This window comes from Ornithorhynchus anatinus, chromosome 6 (assembly GCF_004115215.2).
Source record: "Ornithorhynchus anatinus isolate Pmale09 chromosome 6, mOrnAna1.pri.v4, whole genome shotgun sequence".
Lineage (NCBI taxonomy): Eukaryota > Metazoa > Chordata > Mammalia > Monotremata > Ornithorhynchidae > Ornithorhynchus > Ornithorhynchus anatinus.
In genome coordinates this window covers 44,561,499-44,581,971 of record NC_041733.1, presented here as the reverse complement: position 1 = coordinate 44,581,971, position 20,473 = coordinate 44,561,499, and positions in this window count along the sequence as shown.

Below are 20,473 nucleotides of genomic sequence, written 5' to 3'. Positions count from 1 at the left end.
TCCTGTGGTTGCCCACCCACCTCCGCATCAAACAGAAACTCCTCACCGTTGGCTTCGAAGCACTCAGTCCCCCTGCCCCCTCATACCTCTCCTTGCTACTTTGGGTTCTGCCCCTTGTCTACTGTGTGACCTCGGTCAAGCCACTTGACTTCTCTGTGCCTCAGTTACCTCATCTTTAAAATGAGGATTTTCCTACTGAGAACTCACCTCCTCCAAGAGGCTTTCCCAGACTGAGCCCCCCCCTTTCCCTCTGCTCCTCCTCTGCTCCCCTTCCCCGCCTCTCCCACCCTCTGCTCTTCCCCCTTCCCCTCCCCTCAAGACTGTGCTCGTTTGTTTATAGTATTTATTACCCCATTTATTTTGTTGATGAGGTGTATATTTCCATGATTCTATTTATCTTGATGATATTGTCTTGTTTTGTCCTGTTTTGCTTTGCTGTCTGTCTCCCCCATTTAGACTGTGAGCCCGTCACTGGGCAGGGATGGTCTCTATCTGTTGCCGAATTGTCCATTCCAAGCGCTTAGTACAGTGCTCTGCACATAGTAAGCGCTCAATAAATACTACTGAATGAATGAATGATTAAGATGGTGAGCCCCACATAGGACAACCTGTTGACCTCATATCCACCCCAGGGCTTAGAACAGTGCTTAGCACGTAGTAAGTGCTTAACCAATGCCATTATTATGATTATGATTAGTACAACCCAGCCTAACCTAATCCTAACCTCTAATGTTAATCTTCTCACTGTGCCTTGATCTCATCTATCTCACCAATGACCTCTTGCCCACGTCCTACCTGTGGCCTTGAACGCCCTCCCTCCTCAAATGTGACAGACAATTCCTCTCCCCACTTCAAAGCCTTATTGGAGGCACGTCTCCTCCGAGAAGCCTTCCGTGACTAAGCCCCCCCTTTCCTCTTGCGCGTCGCCCTGACTTGCTCCCTTTCTCATTCCCCCTCCCAGCCCCACGGCACTTATATACATATCTCTAATTTGTTTATATTAATGTCTCCCCCTCTAGACTGTAAGCTCACTGGGAGCAGGGAATGTGTCTGTTTCTTGTCGTGTTATACTCTCCCGAGTGTTTAGTACAGTGCTCTGTACTCATTAAGCACTCAATAAATACAGTTGAATGAATGAATGAGTACATTGCCAAGGTTACGGGTTTGTGACCTAGGGAGGATGGTGGTGCTTTCTATGGTGATGGGAAATTCATAGGGAGGAGAGGGTTTGGGTGGGAAGATGACAAGTTCTGGTTTGGGATATGTTAAGTTTGAGGTGTCAGTGGGATAGCCAAGAAGAGATATATTAAAGGCAGGAAAAAATGTGAGAGAAGGGCAGAGGTCATGGCTGGAAATGGAGATTCGGGACCCTACAAGATGATCCTTGAAGGTATTAGAGCAAATGAGTTCTCCAAGGGAGTGGGTGTATATGGAGCCTAGAAGGGGACCCAAAAACTGAGCCCTGAGGGACTCCTACAGTTATGGGGTGGGAGGTAGGGGGCCGACCTGTGAAAAAGACCGAAATTGAGAGTCCAGAGGGAGATAGGAGGAGAACCGGGAGAGGACAGTGTCAGCGAAGCCTGGGTTGAATAATGTCTCCAGGAGAAGGGGGTGGTTGGTAGTGTCAGAGGCAGTTGGGGAGTCAAGGAGGATTAAGATGGAATAAAGCCAGTTGGGTTTGTCAAGGGTGTCATTTGTTACCTTTGGGAGGGCAGTTTCGGTGGCGTTAAGGGTGTGCAAGCCAGACTGGAGGGAGTCAAGGAAACAACTGCACGAGAGGAAGTGGAAGCAGCGGGTGTAGACGACTAGTTTAAGGAGTTTGGAGAGAAATGGTGGGAGGGAGATGAGGTGCTAGGTGGAGGGAGCTGTGGAGTCAAGGAAGTTTTTGTTTTTAGATTAGGGGAGACACGGACGTGTAGGAAAGCAGTAGGGAAGAAGCCATAAGGAGGGAATAATTGAAGGGAGGGAAGGAGGGAAGTGGCATGTGGAGGGATTGGATTTTGAGAAGAGGCAGGAGATCTCTGGAGGTACTGCTGGGAAATAGGGACGCTTCAAAGAAGGGGCAGGAGGAAGGAGGGACTGAGGAGGAGCAGGGGAGATTTTAGTGGCTTCAATTTTATCAATTAATTATGTGGCCCGGATAACTGGGGCAAGAGATGGGCAGGCCGGGGAGAATGTTTGAGGAGGGAGTTAAATGTCTAAAACAACGAGGGACAGGAGGTTCGAGGAGGGAGTTAAACGGCTGCTCGGAAACTATGCTTCCCGCCTTCCCCCCCTGGTAGGTCAGGAGTTACAAGAATGTATCTATTTGTGCAATAAGAATGTATCTATTTGTGCAATTTCCCTCTGAATTTTATCCTGATGCTTGCTGAACATGGCTGAAAGTAAACTTTGAAAATGGGTACAAGGACTTAGAAGACAATCTCATGATTTCAGTTTGCACAATCCACAGTAGTGGGCTTTGTGAAGGCTTCTTTTCTTTGTTTTGTTTGTTTTATGGTATTCGGTGTTAAGCCCTTAGTTCATGTCAAACGTTGTTCTAAGCACTGAGGTAGATACGAGTTAGGTCAGGTCCCGTCCTTGTCCAGCATAGGGCACACGGTCTAAGTAGGAGGGAGAACAGGTATTTAATCCACATTTTACAGTTGATGAGAATGAGGCCCAAAGAAGTGACTTGTCCAAGGTCACACAGCGAGCAGTTGGCAGAGCAAGGATTAGAACCCAGGTCATCTGGCTCCCAAGCCCATGCTCTTTCCACTAGACCATGTCGCTTCTCATCTGCCATGGTTATTGCTTGCTTTTATCACCCTCGGGGTTCGTTGGCTTTCTCGGCCCGTGACGCTTCTAGTGCCTGTGGAAATTGGGAAGAAAAGATTATCAACAGCAACTCTGTATAGTTTTGTCTTGTCTTACGCTGTCGAGTCGTTTCCGACCCAAAGCGCCGCCATGGACGCATCCCTCCCAGAACGCACCGCTTGTCGTCTGCAATCGTTCCGGTAGTGTTTCCGTAGAGTTTTCTTGGTAAAAATATGGACGTGCTTTCCCATTGCCTCCTCTGGGCAGTAAACTCGAGTCTCCGCCCTCTACTCTGTGCCGTGCCACTGCTGCGCAGCGTGGCTGAGTTTTGACTTGTCGCAGATGACCTGCCACTCGCTAGCCACTGCCCGAGCTAGGAGTGGAATGGGTAGGCCGCTGCTTGACTCTCCCTCCCGCAGCCGAGACTGGTAGAGGACTGGAAACTCTCCAGGGGCGACCCTCAGAGGGGCATATAGTTTTGCACCCCTAAATGTTACTTCTTGGTCAGTTACCAGTTCTTTGATGTGAAGGAGGAAAAAAAGTGTGAGCAAATTTATCTTTTGTTTAATTTAAGGGGCCTCCGATGAAGTCTAAGTGCCTGTTCCAGGAAATTCCTTCGTATTTTAAGCTTTCCGTAAAATTGTATTTTGGGAAGCCTTTTGGGAGTTTTTGCTCTCTTGCATGCGGGAGGTTTTGTTTCGTGGGCGCGGGGGTGCTTTAACCCACCCCGTTTCCTGCCAGTTCTCCCCACCGGCCACACCCGCCCGGAGGTGGGGGATCAGAGGGGGCGGGGGTGTTGACGCGGTCAGCTCCCTTTCCTGTGGCTGGGGCCAAGGGCCCCGGGGAAATATCCCGCTCAGCTCTCGAACTCCGCTCTCTGGGGAGAGGGAACAAGGCCCCTGAGCCCTCAGCCGGAGGCCTCAGCTCTGCCTCCCTCCCTTCACCCCAACGCCCCCGGCCTGAGAGGTCCCCAGCTGAAGGTAGCTAGGCCATTGATGTTCTCCTGGTTGTCTAGCTCCTCTTGCGATGAACTCTTCACCACTGGCTCGAAAGTAGTCCATCACCTTGCTCCCTCCTACCTCACCTCGCTTCCCTCCTTCTACAACCCACCCCGCACACTTCTCTCCTCTGGTGCTAACCTTCTCACTGTGCCTCCATCTCACCTGTCTCACCGCCGACCCCTGGTCCACGTCCTGCCTTCTCAAATCCTCCAGACAATTACTCTCCCCCCCTTTCAAAGTCTTACTGAAGGCCCGTCTCCTCCAAGAGGCCTTCCCAGACTAAGCTCCACTTCTCCTCATCTCCCACTCCATCCTCTTGACGTGCTCCCTTTACTCTTCCCCCCTCTCCCTGCCCCACAGCCCTTACGTATATAATTTTTATTTATTTGCACTGATGTGTTTATTTGTACTGGTGTCTGTTTCCCCCTCTCGAAACTGTGAGCTCATTGTGAGCAGGGATTCTCTCTTTTGCTGTATTGTACTTTCCCAAGTGCTTAGTACAGTGCTCTGCACGCAGTAAGCACTCAGGAAATACGCGAATGAACGGATGAACTGTTCCCCCAGGGAATCGGCTTAAGGCGGGCTTGTAAATCATTTTGAAATCATTCCTGGCCGGCCTGGCTACCTCCTGAGGAGCTTTCAGGGAGTAAAAGCAAATGAAACAGGGCTTCCTGGGCAGACCTCTGGAGCTTACTTGGGCCAGCTGCCCTGAGACCATTGGGCAACTTGGGTGGAGAACCCAAAGGGACATTGCTGGGGGCAAGAAGGAGGGAGAGAAATGCAGGGAAGGGGTGATCTGGGTTCCGGGCAGCCCGCAGAGCAACTCTGGCCCTGATTGCAGAGAAGCAGCGTGGCTCAGTGGAAAGAGCCCGGGCTTGGGAGTCCGAGGTCATGGGTTCGAATCCCAGCTCTGCCACTTGTCAGCCGTATGACTGTGGGCAAGTCACTTCACTTCTCCGTGCCTCAGTTACCTCATCTGTAAAATGGGGATGAAGACTGTGAGCCTCACGTGGGACAACCTGATTACCCTGTATCTCCCCCAGCACTTAGAACAGTGCTCTGCACATAGTAAGCGCTTAACAAATACCAACATTATTATTATTGTTATTAACCTGGCGGTCCCTCCCTTGCAGCTCCTGGCGGTCTGACCCGCACCCACCCGGACCGTGACCCGCTGCTCGGGCCCAGTGCCCACGAGGTGGGGCACAGCAGGTTGGGGTCAGCAGCTCCCTCGGCCCCATCTTTGCCCACTCCGCAGGCTCTGCCCATCCCACCCTCCCCAGGTGGTGGGAGAACGCAGGGGATAAAGCTAGGCCTGGTTTGCCACTCTCATTCCTGAGCAGGAGTCCCTTAGAGGGGCTTAATTTAATTCATTCAATCATATTTATTAAGCACTTACTGTGTGCAGAGTACCGTACTAAACCCTTGGGAAAGTACAACAGCAAACGGTGACATTCCCTGCCCGCAGCGAGCTCACAGTCTAGACGGGGGGAGACAGACATCAATACAGACAAAATCACAGATAAATACGTAAGTTCCGTGGGGCTGGTCGGGGCGGGGGAGAGCAAAGGGAGCAAGTCACGGCGACACAGGAGAGGGAGATGAGGAAAAGTGGGGCTTAGTCTGGGAAGGTCTAATAATAATAATAATAATAACTATGGGCAGGGAATACATCTGTTTATTGTTGTAGTTTAGGCCTAACAATAATAATAATAACTGTGGGCAGAGAATACGTCTGTTTATTATTGTTGCTTCTGCTCATTCATTCATTCAGTCCTATTTATCGAGCACTTACTGTGGGCAGAGCACGCTTGGGAGAGTGCAGTACAACAGAAAACAGACATTTTCTGCCCACAACGAGCTTACAGTCAAGCACTTAGTAAAGTGCTCTGCACACAGTAAGCGCTCATTAAGTACGATTGACCGACTGCCCAAGCGCTGGGGGTGACACAGTCTGATCGAGTTGGACACAGTCCCCGTGTCACATGGAGCTCACAGTCTAAGTAGGAGGGAGTAGGGTTTAATCCCCATCGTGCAGGTGAGGAAACTGAGGCACAGAGAAGAGATAGTGGGTTGCCCTTTGAAAATGCTGCCAAATGCCAAGGAATTATCTGAAAAATCATTAGTGACCCGGTCCCTTGTTATGAAACAGCAGCAAAGGATATGACAGTGGGGACGAGTGTTCTCTTTTTTAATTTCTTGCAGGTAGAATGATAGTGGGAGAGGTTTCCATGGGGATGGGGTCAGTGGACCAGCAGACACGGAAGAAGGAAGGCAGGAGAAGGGGACAGAGATGGAGGGGGAGGGGAAGGAAGAGGAGGCAGAGAGAGATGGGGAGGACAAGGAGGTGGTAGAGGGGGAACTGGAGGGGGAAACGAGAGGGGAGAGCTCTGGGGAAGTGTGGAGAGAAAAGGAGGAAAGAAGGAAAGGTGGAGGTAAAGGAATGGGAGAGAGAAAGAAGGACACCTCCCTCTCTCACTCACTCACCCACTCACTCTTCCCCTCACAGAGCACCCAAAGAGAAGAGAGCCAAGTCCCAACTTTCCCCGATCCTCAGCACAGACCAACTCCCCAAATTTAGCTCCTGGCTCCCTTTACAGACTGTCGACTGGGCGCCTCCCAAGTACAGAACCCCTTCCTGGGTATTCCCTGTGATCCGAACTCTGAACTGGCTCCCTCCCTTGGGCTCAGCCACAGCATCCGTTCCACGGCGCGGCCGCTTTGGTCGGCGACGGGTTTGCGCGTCCCAGTCGTGCATGCCTTTTGCGGAAGTGCCGTACCCACCCGCTCGTTGCCATCGGTATTCCGTCAGAGGCTCGTCTGGCGTGGGCGAAGCGTGCGTCGGTCAAGGTGCAAAACACTAGCACGATAATCAATTCCTTCACCTCAGTTCTCGGTCTCGTCTCGCCTTCCCTCCTTCCCTTCCTTTGAAACCCAAATCATCCGCCTCTACCAACCACTCATTCATTCATTCAATAGTATTTATTGAACGCTTACTATGTGCAGAGCACTGTACTAAGCGCTTGGAATGGACAACTCGGCAACAGAGACAATCCAGTTACTAGTCCTGGTCTCGACCGCCCCCCAGGACCCACCTCCAACTTTCTGAACCAGGTCGCTCCCTTTCTCAGTTCCTTTTCTCCATCTCTGCATCGATCCGTGATCACCGTCCGTGATCACTCTCCATTGATAACCGTCCACGTGGATTTTCCCGACGACCCTTCCGCTGCCCATTTTGTATCACCCCTCCGTTCTCCTGACCTCCTGCTCCACCCCACCTTGCCCACTCATCAACTTGGACACACGCTAGATCGCATCATCTCTAGTCACTGAACAATCTCTACCCTCACCAACTCTGAAATCCCTTTATCCGACCACAACTTCCTCCTCTCAAATCTGTATTTTTCTCCCATGGAGACCGCTGATCTTTGGACCCCGCATTAATTTTCTCAAATCATCGTGCCCCATCTAATCTCCATCCCCCAACTACCTTCCTTTGGTGCAGTAATCGATGCCCTCAACACCCCCTTCTGTACGGAACTCAACCCCCTCACTAACCCGCAGCCTTGATCATCTTAAATTCATCCTCGTCTTCTTGAACCCTGCCCTCTCCTCCACCCAGCCACATTATTACTCCATTCTTAGCGATCTCCCCTGCTCCTCTCTAGTCCCTCCCTTCCCCTGTTCCTTTCTGGACTCTCCCATCTTTCCCAGCATTGCCTCAAGAGGAGATCTTATCTCATCATGTCTTCTGCTGTTGAGTTCTCTCCCAGAATGCCCCACTGTCCATCTGCAATCATTCTGGCAACGAGTCTTCTTGGTTAAAAAATCCGGAAGTGGTTTCCCTTTGCCTTCTTCCACGCAGTAAACTTGAGTCCCTGCCCTCGACTCTCTGCCACGCTGCTGCTCCTTCCCAGCACAGGAGAGTTTTGACTTGCAGCAGACTGCCTTCCGCTCGTTAGCCACTGCCCAGGCTAGGCGTGCAATGGCTATGCCCCAGGTTGGCTCTCCCCCCCATAGCCGAGCTCCACACCTTATCCAAACATTTGCCCCTTTCCTTCTCCCTTCTCTGGCTGCCATTTTCAACTATTTCATCTCCAATGGCTTCTCTCCCACAATTTTCAAATGTGCTCGTGTCTCCCCTGCTTGAAAAGAAGCCCTTCCCGTGACCTCCCTCCGGATATCGCCCCATCTCCCTCCTACCTTTCCCCTCCCAACTCCTTGAACGAGTTGTCTACACCCGCTTCCTCTACTTCTTCTCCTCCGCTTCTCTCCTGGATCCCCTCCAATCCAGCCCCCTGCACTCCACTGAACTATCCTTTCAAAGGTCACCAATCACCCGATGACCTCCTTCTTGCCACACCCGACAGCCTCCGCTCAATCCTCCATCCTCCTTGATTGCTCAGATGCCTTTGTTTCCGTAAATCACCCCCTTCTCCTGGAAACATCGTCTAATCGTAGGTTCACTGACACTCTCCACTATCTCTCCAGCTGCTCATTCTCAATCTCATCTGTGGGCTCCTCCTCTGCCTCTCACCCCATAACTCTGAGTCCCTCAGGGCCCAGTTCTGGGTCACCTGCTATTGTCCATCTATACCCACTCCCTTTGAGAACTCATTCTGTCTCCTGGCTTCAGCTCCCATCTCTATGTGGATGATTCCCAAATCTCCAGCCCCGCTCTTTCTCCGTCTCTGCAGTTTCACATTTCCTCTTCCCTACAGGACTTCTCTACTTGGGTGGCCCACTCGGATCTCACCTGTCCAAAACAGAACTCCTCATCTTCTCCCATCCAAACCCTGTCCTCCCCGTGAGTTTGCCGCCTCTGCAGACAAAACCGCCGTCCTCCCTGTCTCACAAACCGGTAACCTTGGCATTAACCTAGATTCATCTCTAATGCAACCCACAGATTCAGTCTGTCACCAGATCCTGTCAGTTCTACCTTCACAACGTCACTAAAATCCTCCCTTCTTCTCCATCCATACTGCGACCATTTTGATGCAAGTACTTAGCCTATCCCACCTTGATTACTGTATCACCCTTCTTGCTGACCTCCCTGCCTCCTGTCTCTCCCCGCTCCAGTCCATATCTCACTCTGCTGCCCAGATAATTTGTCTCCAAAAACATTCAGTTCAGGTTTCCCACTCTTCAGGAGCCTTCAGCAGTTGCCTATCCACCTCCACGTTAAACAGAAACTCCTCACCCTTGGCTCTAAAGCATTCAATCACTTTGCCTCCCCCCCTCTGCCATTGTATCTCCTGTTACAACCCAGCCCGCACACTTTGCTCCTCTAATTCCAATCTACTCACTCTACCTTGATCTTGCCTATCTGGCCACCGACGCCTCGCCCGCGACCCGCCTCTGGCCTGAAACTTCCTTCCCCACCTTTCAAAAAGTCTCATTAAAAAATCACGTCTCATTCATTCACTCAATAGTATTTATTGAGTGCTTACTATGTGCAGAGCACTGTACTAAGTGCTTGGAATGTACAAATTGGTAACAGAAAGTCTCCTCCAAGAGGCCTTCCCCAACCAAGCCCTCGTTTCCCCTACTCCCTCGCATTCATTCCCAATATTTATTGGGTGCTTCCTGCGTGCAGAGCACTGTACTAAGTGCTTGGAAAACACAATTCAGCAACAGATAGAGACACTCCCTACAACGGGCTCACCGTCTAGACAAGTCACTTCACTTCTCCGTGCCTCAGTTGCCTCATCTGTATAATGGGGATGGAGACTGTGAGCCCCACGGGGGACAACCTGATTACCTTGTATCTACCCCAGCGCTTAGAACAGTGCTTGGCACATAGTAAGCGCTTAACAAATACCAACGTAATTATTATTATTATTATTAGAAGAGGGGAGACAGACAACAAAACTAAAGAAAGTAGACAGGCATCAATAGCATCAGAATGAAAAGGATTATAGATATGTACACATCATTAATAAAATAAATAGAATAATAAATATGTACAAATGTATACAAGTGCTGTGGGGCAGGAAGGGGGTAGAGCAGAGGGATGGGGTAGGGGCGATGAGGGGGAGCACAGGAAAGGAGAGCACAGTCTGGGAAGGCCTCCTGGAAGAGGTGAGCCTCCAGGTAGGGCTTTGAAGGCCCTTCTGCATCATCCTTGCACTTTGGTTATGTGCCCTTTATTCTCCCACCCTCAGCCCCACACCACTTATGTACCTATCTATAATTTATTTTAATGTCTGTCTCCGCGTAATAATAATAATAATGTTGGTATCTGTTAAGCACTTACTCTGTGCAGAGCACTGCTCTAAGCGCCGGGGTAGATGCAGGGTCATCAGGTTGTCTCACGTGGAGCTCCCAGTCTTCATCCCCATTTTCCAGATGAGGTCCCTGAGGCCCAGAGAAGCTAAGTGACTTGCCCACAGTCACCCAGCTGACGAGTGGCCGGGCTGGGATTCGAACCCATGACCTCTGACTCCCAAGCCCGGGCTCATTCCACTGAGCCACATTGCTTCACATCTAAACTGTAAACCTTCTATAGGCGGGGACTATGCCTACCTAGTCTGCTATTTTGTATTCGCTCAAGTACTTATCTGTGTGTGCCTGTCGAGTGCTTAGTACGCAGGTCTGCGCACAGTAAGCGCTCAGAAAGTACATTGGATCGATTCGTGACCACTCTGAGACTTGTCCTGTCATTTACGACAGGAGTTGCCATCCCTGGGCATCTGCTGTATGCAGAGTGCTGTAAAGGGGGCCTCCTGTGTACAGGACACGGTACCGGGCATCTAGTGCCCACTGTACTGGGCACCTGCTGTGGGCAGAGCCTTGTTCTAGGCCTCTAACGGTTAACAGTTCCTAATGGTGTCGAAGACGGTGAGTTTGTTGTGGGCAGGAATGCGTCTGTTGTTATATTGTAAAAAAAAGAAATAAGTAAAAAATAAAGTGTTGGTATTTCTTAAGCGCTTACTATGTGCCAAGCACTCTTCTAAGCGCTGGGGTAGATACAAGGTAATCAGGTTGTCCCACGTAGCTCTCACCGTCTTCAGCCCCATTTTACGGAGGAGGGAACAGAGAAGTGAAGTGACTTGCCCAAGTTCACACAGCTAAGTGGCGGAGCCGGGATTCGAACCCGTGACCTCTGACTCCCTAGCCCATGCTCTTTCCACTGAGCCACGAGAAGGATTCCCTGTCTGGATCCTAAATGTTTCCCTCAGCCATGGCCGGGAGAAGGACTTCATTAGGCTGGACTCTCCCAAGCGCTTAGCGCCGTGCCGTGCCTGCAGCAGGAGGTGCCCAGTAAATACCGCTGATGGACGGATTGAGAAAGAACAGCGGTCAGGGATCGGGAGAGGGGGAGGGATTCCCATTCTCTGTCCCGAGCCCTCCGCTAACCGGTCCGGTCCCCTTTCCCACTCTCCTTTGCCCAGACCAAAGCGGTCAGAAGAAAGAGTTTAGGAGACGGCCACTAATGATAACAATAATGTCGATATTTGTTAAGCGCTTACTATGTGCCGAGCACTGTTTTAAGCGCTGGGGGAGATGCAGGGTCATCAGGTTGTCCCTTGTGGGGCTCATGGTCTTCACCCCATTTTGCAGGGGACTGAGGCATCGAGAAGTGAAGTGACTTGCCCAAGGTCCTCCAGCTGACAAGCAGCCGATCCGGGATTCGAACCCATGACCTCTGACTCCCAAGCCCGGGCTCTTTCCACTGCTCCAGGAGAATTTAGACTTTTTTTCCCTTGGTAATGGTATCTGTCAAGTCCTAACTGTGTGCCGAGGGTTGTCCTAAAGCGCCGGGGTCGGAAGCAGTCCCTGCCCCACGTGGGGATGCCGATTTTACCCCCGTTTTACAAGTGACCTCTGCGGAGCGCTCAGCTTGCGCTAACGTTCCGCTTTCCCTCGGAGCCCCGGTTCGGATGTCCAAGTCCGTCGGATCTCCGGGTCTATAAACGGCCTTCTGGCTTCCCGGTTTCCTAATCACTTCTTAGAAAACATCAGGTCGCCGCGATTTGGAAAATCAAATACCTTGCTAGTTAAATAGCTTAGAGAAGCAGCGTGAGCGCAGTGGAAAGAGGCTTGGGAGTCAGAAGGTCATGAGTTCCAATCCCGGCTCCGCCACTTGCCTGCTGTGTCGCAGTGGGAAAGTCACTTAAGTTCTGTGTGCCTCGGTTATCTCATCTGGAAAATGGGGTTTGAGGCTGTGAGTCCCAGGTGGGCCCAACCTGATTTCGTTGTATCCGCCCCAACGCTTAATACAGTGCCTGGCGTATCCTAAGTGCTTAACCGATACTGCGATTATTATCTTGTCAGCTGTGTGACTGTGGGCAAGTCACTTCACTTCTCTGTGCCTCAGTTTCCTCATCTGGAAAATGGGGATTAACTGTGAGCCTCACGTGGGACAACCTGATGACCCTGTATCTCCCCCAGCGCTTAGAATAGTGCTCTGCACCTAGTAAGCGCTTAACAAATACCAACATTATCATTATTATTATTATTATTAAACAATAAAACCAGTAGGCAGGAAACATGTTTTCCATCTCTGTTGTGTTGAAGCTGAGTGGCTTAGTGGATAGAGCATCGGTCACGGGTTCCGATCCTGGCTTTTCCACTTGTCTGCCGTGTGACCTTGGGCGAGTCTCTTAACTTCTCTGTGCCTGTTACCTCATCTGTAAAATGGTGAGCGAGACCGTAAGCCCCAAGCGGGATGGGGTCCGTGTCCAACCCGATTGGCTTGGAGCCACCCCAGCACTTAGTACAGCACCCGGCACATAGTAAGCACTTATCAAAAACCGTAATTATTATCACTCTCCCAGACGCTTAGTACAGCACACGATAAGCTTTCAGTAAAAACTGAAAGATCGGTCGATTATGCCCTCAGTTCCACTGTAGTGCGTGTTTTTCCTCCGCCTTTTGGCCAGATCGTCGTCAGGGAATTAGAACGCGAATAATGAGTTTGAGAGGGAGCCGGCCTTTCCTCTGAAGAGACCAAAAAGTGTCTGTTAAGGGCTTACTCGGTGCTAGGCACTCTACTACGCGCTGGGGTAGATGCAATACGATCTGGTCGGACATAGCCCAGGTCCCACTTGGGGCTCACAACCTTAATCCTCATTTTACAGACGAGGTAACTATGGCACAGAGAAGTGAAATGATTTGCCCAAGTCACACAGCAGACAAGTGCCAGGGTTGGGTTTAGAACCCAGGTCCTCGGACTCCCAGACCTGTGCTCCGCTAGGCCACGCTGCTTCTTTTTCCTCCTGACATCCCCGGGAAGTAGATGGGGAGCCCAGCTGGAATAACCGGAGTCCCGAGTAATTAAGGGCCATATTTAAAGTCCAACGATTCCAGTGTCCACAGCTCATTCTTCAGTAGCATTTATTGAGCGCTTACTGTGTGCAGAGCACTGTACTAAGCGCTTGGAATGTACAACCCGGCAACAGATAGAGATAATCCCTGCCCATTGATGGGCTCGCGGTCTAATCGAGGGAGACAGACGGACAAAAACAAGACAACTTAATCCCGATAAATAGAATCAAGGGGATGGACCCCTCGAGTTATGCTTTCAATAATGCAACCCAACAATTCAGTGATGTATTTTGATTTTCGCCTTCGTCAATATATTTATGCCCACCTTTCCCATTAGAGTGTAAGCTTCTTGTGGATAGGGGAGATGTCACTTCTTTGATTTGTACTTCCCAAATGCTCAGTACAGCGTTTTGGGTATTCAATAGAAGGTCATCGGATTGGACACAGTCACCCAGGGTCCACAGTTGGAGAGGGAGAGAGATGGGAGATTTTATCCCCGTTTTCCAAATGTGGAAACCGAGGCCTGGAGCAGTGAAGGCCCTACAGGGGGGAGCAGCAGAGCCAGGCCTAGAACTCGGGTCCCTGGGCTACCAGCCCCGAGTTTTTTCTGTCATAGACATAGACGTTGTCCCTACGAGCCTCGGCTTGACCTTCGCGAGGGAATGAGAGGGTGTTCGCGTGGTGACAGGTGCCCTTTTGGATGCGCCGCAGGGTTTGAAAAGAAGTCTGGAGGTTGGGAAGCATGCCCTCAGACACAGTGCCTCTTTCGGCGAGGGATTTCCTCAGTGCCGGGTTCTGCGGGAATGCCGCTATAACCCCTCTGTTATAGGAGAACCGCGTAGAGTCGGCATCATCGTCAAGCAACATCTTCAGACATAATAGACCATTTGAACATGAATCATTACCGTGACTCTTTCAAAGAAAGCAAATTTTTTTTTTTTTTGAAGTGGTATTGCTAGAAGTACGGTGTGTGAAAGAAATGAGGTCACGGCTCTTTGCTCTGCACTTGTTAGATTCCTTTTCGAGTCACGGGACGCTGTTCAGCATCGTATCTGGAGAGCATTCGGCCAAGGAAGAGTGAATAATTGTTTACAACGGATGGACCCGCACGGAGAAGGTGGCGAGAACTGGACGTGTTCTACTTAGCGAAGAGACAACAGATGGGAAAGACGTGCTTACCGAAGCCCGATGCGGGGCGGGGGGAAGGAATCAGCCATTCGCAATCAGTTTGAAGAGCATTTGGCAAGGAATGCCAGAGCTAATAAGAAAAGATTATTTAACCACCACAACGGCAGGTAGCTGGCTAGCGTGTCAGCGGGGGCTTCTTGGATGGGTCGGGGTGGAAGGTGTTCTCGGACGAAAAGCATCAGTGGGTTCTTTTCCTTTTTAACGGTATCTGTCAGGTCCTAATTGTGTGCCGGTATCTGTCGGAAACAGTCCCTGCCCCGTGTGGGGATCCCTTTCTTAACCCTCATTTTACAGGTGACTTCTGCGAAGCGCTCAGCTTGCGCTAACGTTCCGCTTTCTCTCGGAGCCCGTGTTGGATCTCCGAGTCCGTCGGATCTCCGGGTCTATAACCGGCCTTCTGGCTTCCCGGTGTTCTCATCACTTCTTAGAAAACGTCAAGTCGCCGCCATTTGGAAAGCCAAAGCCTTTGCGGCGGAAGGCTCTCCCACACCCGAATCGTTTTTTAAGAACGGATCAGAGGAGGTGAATCAGATCGCAGTGATGTTTTCAACCGAATTGATTTAGTAGGGGTGAAGAAGTTTCCAGGAAGAGTTCCGAAGGAACTCAGAAGGCGGAGTTGCAGAACTTGGGCTGAGGATGTGTTACCGACCTTGACAAATGGCCACCGGACCAGTGAATGGGTGGATCGTTTCTCCAACTCCCATTTCTGAAAATGGCTCCAAAGGTGTTCCTGGAAATTTCGGTCTCACTTCTATACCTGGAAAAGCCACACTTTTAAAATAAAAGTTGATTAAATTGTTCATTCAAAGATCAGAGAAGACCACCTGGGAGGGAGAAAGCAGCGTGGCCTAGTGGAAAGAGCACGGGCCTGGGGAGCAGAGGACCCGGTTCTAATCCCGGCTCTGCCACTTGTCTGCTCTGTGGCCTTGGGCAAGTCACTTAACTTCTCTGGATCTCAGTTTCCTCATCTGTACAATGGGGATTAAGTACTTCCCCCTCTTACTTAGACGCTGTGCCCCATGTGGGACTGTCTCCAAATTGATAATCTTGCATCAGCACTTAGAACAGTGCTTTACACCTAGTAAGCACTTAACGAAAACCACAAAAATACAAAAAAACAGACAGTACGCATTGAGGAGGAGGATTTCCTGCCTCACTGTGTGTGCTGCAGTTCTTCGAGTGGCTCAGTGGGCATGTGGATAGAGGGGCCCGAGTGGCATAATTTACTCCAAAAGATTCCACACCAAAGCCTCTTTTCAAATTAAAAAAACCCTCCAAAAGCCGAATAATCTTGGGACTGTAGAATTTTCCTTCATTGGGAAGACGATGCTAATGACAGTGAGATTACATCCGTGAGTGGAGGTGTCCTTGAGAGAGAATCTCCTATGCGCTTTCACGTTTTGTCCATAAAAATCTAGGCGTAACCCTTTCCTGACCCCTTACCGTGGGGGTGAGCTTGGCTCAATCCATCAACCAGCGGTATTTATGGAGCGTTTGCTGTGCGCAGGGCACTGGGCAAAGCGCTCAGGACAGCACGATCCAATAGCATAGGTAGATTCGATCCCTGCCCACAAGGAGCTTAAAGTCTCCAGACAGAGACACGTATCATCAAGAGGTGAACGGTATATAATGTTGGTATTTGTTAAGCGCTTACTATGTGCAGAGCACTGTTGTAAGCACTGGGGTAGATTTTCAGGGTGATCAGGTTGTCCCTCGTGAGGCTCACAGTCTTCATCCCCGTTTTACAGCTGAGGTCACTGAGGCTCAGAGAGTGAAGTGACCCGCCCACGGTCACATAGCTGACAAGTGGCAGAGCCGGGATTCAAACCCATGACCTCTGACTCCCAAACCCGGACTCTTTCCACTGAGCCGCGCTGCTTTCCAGAAGCCCTTGGATACGTGGGGAGATAGGTTCCGCAAGTCACCCCCAAGGATATTTTCAATCAATCAATCCTATTCGCGTACCGTGTGCCGAGCAATGTCCGAAACACCTGGGAGAATACGATATAACAGAGTCGGTAGACACATTTCCTGCCCACAACACGCTTACCATCAAGAGGGAGAGACAGACGTTAATATCAATAAGTAAATTATGGATCTGTTCTTAAGTGCTGAGGGAAATAAAGAGGCAAATCCAAGTGCAAGAATGACGCAGAAGGAAGTGGGGAGGAAAGGAAATGAGGGCTGAGTCAGGGAAGGCCTCTCAGAGGAGATGTGCTTTTAATAAGGTTTGGAAGGTAGGGAGAGTAATCATCTGTTGAATATGGCGAGGGAGGTTGTTCCAGGATACGGGCAAGAGGTCAGTGGCAAGGTAGATGAGGTCAAGGTGGAGTCAGTAGATTGGCGTTAGGGGAGCGAAGAGTGGGGCCTGGGTTGTAGTAGGAAAGCAGTGAGGTAAGATAGGGGACAAGGTGATTGAGCGCTTTAATGCCAACAGTGAGGAGTTTCTGTTTAATGGGAATGTGGATGGACAACCAAATATATATCTTATCAAATATGATAATAATAATAACAGAAAGGCCTGTCAGTTCCCTGCCGTGAGACCCACGGTGGATCGGAGAAGGGTCTGTTTCCTTACCCCCTGTGTCCTTTGGAGAGATTTTATATTGATCCCAAGCGTTAAATGATCCGAACCGTAATTAGCGGTAAGCCCGAACTCCATCCTGAAGACTAAGGGGAGGGGTAGGGGAGGGAAAGGCTTTGATGAGGGATTGAATTTCTCTACCCACATGAATACCTGCTGTGGGCCCGGCCTGTCCCATTGTAAGACCACTGGAGGTTCTTGAGGAGTGGGGAAAAATGGACCCAAAGTTTTAGTAGGACAATAATCCGGGCCGCAGAGTGAAATACGGACTTGAGTGGGGAGAGGCAGGAGGCAGGGAGGTCAGTAGGAGGCTGATGCAGTAATCAAAACGGGATAAGAGAATTGCTTGGATTAACATAGCAGTTTGGATAGAGAGGAAAGGTGGATTTTAAGGATGTCATGAAGGTTTAAGCTACAGGATTTGGTGCCTCTAGACTGTAAGCTCGCTGTGGGTGGGAAACGTGTCTACTACCTCCATTATATTGTACTCTCCCGAGCGTTGAGTGCAGTGCTCTGCACACAGCAAGTGCTCAATAAATACGACTGATTGAGTACGTGGGTTGAATGAGATGAATCGAGCATAATGCCGAGGTTTTGGGCTTGTGAGATAGGGAGAATGACGGTGCTGTCTTTTGTGATGGGAAACTCAGCAGGGAGGACAGCGTTTGGGTGGGAAGATAAGGAGTGCTGTTTTGGACCTGTTCCGTTTTAAGGTTAGGTGGGGCAGCCAAGTCGAAATGTCCTGAAGGCAGGAGAAAAGGTGAGGCTGCACAAAAGGACAGAAAGCGGGGCTGGAGATGTAGACTTGGGAATCATCAGCGTGGTTCAATGGCAAGAGCCCGGGCTTGGGAGTCAGAGGTGATGGGTTCGCATCCCGGCTCTGCCACTTGGCAGCTGTGTGTCTGTGGGCGAGTCACTTCGCTTCTCTGGGCCTCAGTTACCTCACCGGGAAAATGGGGATGAAAACTGCGAGCCTCACGTGGGACGACCTGATGACCCTGTATCTACTCCAGCGCTTAGAACAGTGCTCGGCACATAGTAAGCGCTTAACAAATACCAACATGATTATTGTTATCTGCATGAAGGTGGTTGTTGAAGCCATGGGAGTGAATGAGTACTTGAAGAGAATGGGGGTAGATGGAGAATAGAAGAGCACACAGAATGGCCTAATGGATAGACCATGGGCCTGGGAGTCAGAAAGGCTTGGGTTCTAATCCCGGTTCCTCCACATGTCCGCCGTGAACCTTGGGCAAGTCACTTAAATTCTCTGGGCCTCAGTTAGCTCATCTGTAAAATGGGGATTAATACAGTGAACCCCCTGTGGGACATGGACTGTATCCAATCCGATTGGCTTGTAGCTACCCTAGCGCTTAACACAATGTCTGGCTTAACAAATACACAATTATTATTATTATTATCATTATGATTACTATTATTAGAACTGAACTTGGAGGAACTCCCGCAGTTAGGGGGTGGGAGGCAGAGGAGCCCGAGAAGGAGTAGCCAGAGAGGGAGGAAGAGCATCAGGAGAGGACGCTGTTCGCGAAGCTGAGGTTGGATAATGTTCCCAGAAGAAGGGGGTGATTAGACTGTAAGCCCGTCAATGGGCAGGGATTGTCTCTGTTGCCGAATTGTCCATTCCAAGTGCTTAGTACAGTGCTCTGCACATAGTAGGCGCTCAATAAAAACTATTGAATGAATTGGCATTGTCAAAGGCAGCTGAGGGGGGCTCCCACCTCTTCAAGGTAACTGTTCCCCCTCCTACTTAAAACTGTGAGCCTCATACGGGACAGGAACTGTGCCCTATCTGCTTAACTCGTATCTACGTCATTGCTAAGAATAATGCTTGACATATAGTAAGCACTTATCAAATATAATAATAATAATAACAAGAAAAAGACCTGTCAGTTCCCTGCCGTGAGACCCAAAGTGGATTGGAAGAGGGTCTGTTTCCTTACACCCTGTGTGCTTTGGAGAGATTTTATTTTGATCCCAAGCGTTAAATGGATGAATGATCCGAACCATAATTAGCGCTAAGCCAGAACTCCATCCTGAAGACTAAGGTTTCCCGGAGGGGCAGGGTAGGGAAAGGCTTTGATGAGGGATTGAATTTCTCTACCCACATGAATGCCTACTGCAGGCCCGGCCTGTCCTATTGTAAGACTATAAGGGCTGCCCTTAATGGATCGGATCAGTGGTCCACCAGGCTTAGGGCTTTGCAACTGATGGGGGCAACGGGGTTGAGCGGGATACCTGCCCTCCTGGACTCTCCGTGCAGTGGCACCACCTGCCATCTTAGCTTTCCTCTAGAAATCCATTAGGGACCAGTCATCGGCATGGCCGAGTGGATAAAGCCCGGGTCTGGGAGTCGGAGGGACCTGGGTTCTAATCGCGGCTCCGTCACCTGTCTGCTGTGTGACCTTGAGCAGATCGCTTCACTCCTCTGGGCCTCAGTTACCTCATCTGGAAAATGGGGATTGAGACTGTGAGCCCCATATGGGACAAGGACTGTGTCCAATCTGATTAGCTCGTATTTACCCCAGGCTTAGTATCGTGCCTGGCACATAGTAAGCGATCAATAAATACCATTAAAAACAACCACCTTAAATCTTTAGTACAGACCACCCCCTTTCTTAGATCCAGACCTCCCTGAAATTCCCACTCCATCCCAACCTTTTCTCTCTGACCATTGGTCACCACACCCATTCCCTTGCATCGTATTAGCCTTCCTAGCCTCCCCTTCCTTCTCCGTCCATTTTCCAGAATCCCCCACCCCACCCCATGCCTCTCCTTTACTGTTTTCTCTTCTTTTACTCACATTGCATCTGTTCTTCATTTTGTCACCTCTCCCCCCATGCTTCTCAATCCCTGGCACAGGACTGAGATTCCTGCAAGTCACCCTGCCCGTAGAGATCTCACTTATGCCCACCCTCTTCATTAGAGTCAACCAGTCAATCAGTGGTGTTAATCGAGCACTTATGTGGGCAGAGAGAGGGAGAGAGTTCGTAGGCTCTATCCCTGCCCCACGTCATAAGTAAATGGTCCTAAGTGCTGTAGGGCTGGGGCTGGGGTGAGTATCAAAGTGCTTAAGAGGTACAGACGTAAGGGCGTAGATGACGCAAAAGGGAGAGGTGAATAAGGTGGGGAAATGAGAAGTTAGGAAGGGAAGGCCTGTAGAAGGTGATATGAAGGTGGAGAAAACGGTGGTCTGTCGGATATGAAGGATGAAAGAGTTCGAGGCCGGAGAGGGGATGTGGGTCAGGAGTCAGTGGCCAAACAGATGAGATTGAAGTACAGCAAATACCTTGCTGTATTTGTAGAGAAGCAAAGCGTATGGGCTCGGTTGTAGTAGGAGAGCGGTTTGGGGAGGTGAGCGATTAATCAGGAAAGGGTTCTTGGAGGAAATAGGATTTAATCGACCTTGGAATATGGGGAGAACAAGAGTCTGCCATCTCTGAAGCGGGGAGGAGTTCCAGCCCAGAGGGAGGGTGAGAGCAAGGGTCAACAGTGAGAAAGAGAAGATGGAGACAGAGTGAAGTGAGTAAGTTGGGGTTAGAGGAGTGGAGCGTGTAGGTGGGGCCGTAGCGGGAGAGGAGCAAGGAGGGAGAGAGAGCCGAACGAGTGCTCGAAAGCC